Genomic DNA, 5,201 nt, shown 5'->3' with positions numbered 1-5,201 from the left:
AGTGACAAGGGATTGTCCTTGCACTGTGTGGCTTGTTGTGGCTCGTGGAGTGGTGGCTGCTGCTGCCCCACTCACAGAGCCCTTTCTCCCTTTCTAGTTGCACTTGTTTGATCCCAGATGGTTTTGTGGCAGATCTGAGCTCCAGTGGGAATTGTGTGCTGCAGGCAGGGGAGCAGGTTCCCTTTTGCTGTGCTGTGCAGGAAAATCCTGGATTGCTCATCTGCAGGCTGTGAGTGGTGCTGGAAACCATCAGCACTAACTCAGCCCTTTGTTGCAGCTGCCCTCTGGCTGTGATGACAAACTCCAGGTCCCTTCTCTTCTCCCCAGATCAGTGTCTAACAAACCCCTGCTGTTACAGCTCTGCAGTTTTAGGTCTGTGAATGTGTCTGGACCTGTGCTGGGAGGTTTCAGACCCCTTCTGTGGAGAAGTTTCAGTCCCTGCCTGGTTCCTGTGCCTGTGAGCAGCTTTTGTTCTCACTCTCACAAGGGCTTTTTGCTTTTTCTGGCTCTCATGTGTTCCCTCAGCTGTGTGAGAAGCCAGGCTCCAGCAGCAGCTCATGTCACTCACAGGATTCATTCCTGTCTCTCTGGATAGAATTCTCCAAACCTCTGGGAATTTCAAGGTGATTTAGGGCACTTTTTGCTCTGTTTCCTGCAGCTTTGTGAGGAGTGCCTCAGTGTTGGGGGTGAGGAGCAGTTTGAGGCCTGGAGAATAAGCTGGGAAAGGCAGGGTGGTTGTGAGGGGTTTCCTGCAGAGGGAGGAACCAGCTGGGATCTCACAGGGCTGGCAGAGATTGAGGTGCTGCTCTCTGTGCCTTGAGTGGGCAGAGAGGGGACCTGGAGCTGGAATTTTGGGCACCTCAGCCTTGTGCTGCAGCTGCTGAGCTCAGTGCACAGCTCCTGCCAGGTCTGCAGGCAGAAGTTTCCAGTTTGGTGCAGGTTTCTGGGACAGCTGGAGATGTTCAGTGCTGGGTTAATGGTTGGACTCAGTCTCAGAGGTCTTTCCCAACCTAAATGATTCTGTGATTAGGATTTTATTTGGTACCTCAGTGGCCTGTTTATCTTGGAATTTGCTGTTGGGCTGCTGCAGTTCTGCCTTGTGCTCTAACAGCCCAAAGGGATGGGAGATGTCCCCTTGGGCAGCTGTTCCCATTGTCTGTCCCTAAAACCAGCTCTTGTTCAGCTGCATCTGTAGCTCTGATTGCAGATTCCTCCCCACTTAATATCCCCACCCCAAAAAAATCCTAAAGTTTTACACAACTGACTTGATAATTTTTGCTTTTAGCTTTTAAATTACAATTAAATTTTTTTAAATGGAGATTAAAATCCAGATTGCATTGATTGCCCTGCAAGTACCTGAGGCTTGAGTCACTCTCCCAGGTACTGAGCTGTCTGTAGCCTCTGTCCTGTGGCACCTGGGCAAGGTGTCACCTGTTTGTTGTTGGCACAGGTTGTGCATCTGCTCTTCTCCAGGCTGCCTGTCCCTTCTGAACCTTTCCAGTGGCAGTGCCAAGGGTCTCCTGATGGCCAAACCTGCTTGGCTGCCTGGAGAGAAGGGCTTTAGTAGAGGCTGATGCCCTGTGGGAATTTTCCCAGCTCTGCCTTGCCCCTGTAGTGGCATCTTTTTATTTATAACTCACCTGGCTGGCCTCAAAATGTCAGGATAATTCCTGATTAAAGGCAAAACTGCAGGTACCCCTTGGCTCCATTCTGTCTGGAGCAAAGGAAATAGCAAATTTTGTATTAATATTCCTCTGATGCCTTTTCTCACCTTCTGCTGCTCCAAGCCTGGCAGGCTTTTGTGGCATTTCAGAAGAAAATTCCCTCTGCTTTGGCTGAGAGAAGCATCCAGTGCAGATGGATTTGGGAATGCTGGGATGCTCCTGTGCCTGTTCCTTTGTGCATGGCTCTGCCACTGCTTCCAGAGCAAGGCAGGATAACATGGAGTTAAAATTCCCAGCTCTGGAACCTTCGGGAAAGGGAGAAGATTTAGGAGCAGGCAGTTTGGATCTGCTCCCCCATGGTGGGGGGGATGCTCCTGCTTTCCCAGAGCTGCCAGGCCAGGGCTTTGCTGTGCTGGGTACAGCCTGTACCAGCCCTGCACAGCTCTGCATTCCCCTCTGCTTCCCCAAATCCCACTTCTGCAGCCCTTGGGATCTCTGTGAGAGCTGTTGACAGGGATAATGTGTGCTGGGGCCCTGCAGATGGTGAGAAATCTCTGCTGCCGACGTCTCCCCGTCCTTGTGGCTCTGCAGGAAATCTTGGGGACAGTTGGCTGGAATCCTTCAGCCCAGATGGGTGGGAAGTGCTGGCGAGGATGGAAAACAACTTGTCAGGGGTAGGAATACTCTTGGCAGGAGCCTTTTGGATTAAACAAAGCCTTTGCAGGGGGGTTGCAGAGCCCCAGTGGCCACTGCAAGATCTGGGGCTGAATTCTGGCCCGGGGACAGCTTGGGGACAAATGTCTGGGTTAAGTGGGTTCTGCTCCTCCATCCAGCTCCCTGTGCTGTCAGAACACATGGATTTGGCCAGCTGGAAAACAGGAACGTCAAAGCTCCACTTTGTTTGCCTGGTTTGAGGGCTGTGAATGTGCTGTGCTCAGGCTGGGGGGGACTCACTGCCCTCCACGGGGGTTTGGCAGGCTGGATTTTAGTGAGGAGAAGGAAAAAGGATGGAATTGTTTGTGAATTTGGGTGTCAGCTCCATGGTGGAGCTGCCAGAGCTGCCCTGGGATGGGAGGGCAGCTCCTTAGGAAATGTGTGCTGGGGAAAAAGGGAATTGTGTGCAAACGTGCCTGGAGGTGTCAGCTCCCAGGAAAAGCCCAAACCACAGCTGGCTCCGTGTTCACTTTTCAACAAGGATGACTTTTTCTTGCTTTTTATTAATTTAAACCTAGTGGAACTTGATGGGAGTGTTGGGTGTTGTGTGGAAATGGGTTGTTTAGGCTCAACTTGCTAGTTTAGGGAATGATAATGTGTTAACTCTGTCTTGTAGCTGGCTGCTCACGTGGCCACTAATCCTCTGTGCTGTTCAGCCTCCAAAGGCTCCTGCTGCCCTTACCAGTGGGACAGGGAATTATTTGGGATGTGCAGTGGAAGAGAGAGGTACCAAACTGTGAGTGCCACTGACCTTTGGGTGCTTTGTGTGCTGAACTAAAATGTGTGGTTCTGGTTTTTGTTTGGATTGCAATCCTTGGAACTTCTGAGGCAAAGAGCACTTGGCTCTGACTGTGTTCATTAGCTTAATTAAAGCAATCTGCACTTTTTGTTTTGTCATTGATTACTCCCCCTTCCTCCTTCCCATGTGTATTTTGCACTCACCACTTTAACATGACACTGATGGATTAATCTGGGCATTTCCTGTAGGTTTTGAGTGTGGATAAGTCTCTATAAAAAGTATTAAAAATGAAGGTGAAACATAAATCCCTGCTTTGTACAGAGGGCAGTGGGGGGAAACCATAGGACATCCACCACCACAAATATCCATGTGGAACATGAGAAATTGCATTTTAACCACCTCACCTGTCCAAGGGCTGGGGTTTTGGTTGTTCTTTTCTTGGTGGCTTTGAGAGGAATGGGATGTATAAAATCAACACCTGGCCTGCTTCACTGCAGGTTCTGGAAAGCTGAGCAAGCCCTGTGTGTTACTTTTACACCTGATCATTGTTACCCAAGGAGCCTTTTCCAATTTCAGATAATAAAAAGCAAAGTTTTGTGAACTTAGTTCTGTTTGCTTCCTTTTTTCCCCCCTTTGTCCCAAAGGAAAATGTTGGGCCAGTTCCACCCTCCTGATGTACAGCTGCCTGTCTTCCAGCATGGGATGGAAACAATTCTCCCTTGTTTGGGTACTGGGTGAGCAGTTCTGATTTCCTGAAGATGTCAGACACACATCCCACACCTCATGCTGTGAAATCCCAATTCCTGCCCTGTCCCTGTTTTCTGTCCTCTCCTCCTGGGCTGCCTGTGGTGCCTGGCTCCCTCCCCCAGCAGGTTTGGGGTGGCAGAGCTGGCACCCTGAGCCCTGACAAAGCCTCCTGCCCTCCCAGGCCCAGCTTTCTCAGATGTCTGGAAGGAAACCTGAAGTAATCCTGGATATTTTTTCCCCCCATTCTTCCTTCCACTTGGTCTGAAAGGGATCAGCTGGCACCAAAGCAGCACGAGGGATGGGGAGGGCGATGGTGTCAGCCCCTTCTCTGTGGGATCAGACTGAGAGTTGTCTGTGTTTCCTACACTTCAAATTCACACCCCCTCCAGCTCTGCACTGCTTTTCCAAGGGATGCTGTGGAAATGGGAGAACTTGGGGCACGAGCTCAAGGAGCTTTTCCTCCTGCTGCTGCTGCAGGTCCTGTGCCAGCGCCGTGTTCCCTGTCCTGCCTTTCCTGGAGGGAATGTCGTGCTTTGAGTTTTGCAGCCCAGTTCTGCTGGTAAGTTCCTTGGCAGCTGATTGTTTTTGAGAGCAAACCCCGGCCGTGGAGCTCTGACCTCCACAGGTTCAGACAGGAACTCCTGATCCTTGCCCATGCCATGACCCAGCCGTCCTGAACCTCTGTGGGCGATGGGCTCTGCTCCTGGCTCCTGGTTTAATGTCACCTGGTCAGTCCTGAGGGAGTCAATCCCACAGGGTTCAGTCCTGTGGGGTTCAATCCTGTTGGGTTTGGTCCCATGCGATTTGATCCCGTGGGGTTCAGTCTTGTAGAGTTTGATCCTGTGGGGTTCAGTCCCTTGGGATTCGGTCCCGTGGGGTCAATCCTGTAGGGATCAATCCCTTGGGATTCAGTCCCATGGGGAACAATCCCATGGGGTTCAGTCCTGTTAGGTTTGATCCTGTGGGGTTCAGTCCCGTGGGGTCAATCCCTTGGGATTCAGTTCCGTGGGGTTCTGTTCCATGGGATCAATCCCGTGGGGTTCAGTCCTGTGGGATTCAGTCCCGTGGGGATCAATCCCTTGAGATTCAATCCCGTGGGGATCGATCCCTTGGGATTCTCCCCGAGCAGCCGCTGCCGGGCGAGGCTGTGCCGCGCTGTGTCCGCCAGGGGGCGCCTGGAGACCGGCCACGGCCGCTCGTGGGGTTGGGATGCACACGGTGGGATCAGGATTCACATGGACACTCGCGGGACCTGGATCGGTACAGACACGGACACTCGTGAGATCAGAATCAAATGGACTCCGACATTTATGGGACCAGGATCCATGTGGACGTGG

This window comes from Geospiza fortis, unplaced genomic scaffold (assembly GCF_000277835.1).
Source record: "Geospiza fortis unplaced genomic scaffold, GeoFor_1.0 scaffold102, whole genome shotgun sequence".
Lineage (NCBI taxonomy): Eukaryota > Metazoa > Chordata > Aves > Passeriformes > Thraupidae > Geospiza > Geospiza fortis.
Note: the sequence above shows the minus strand (reverse complement) of the source record.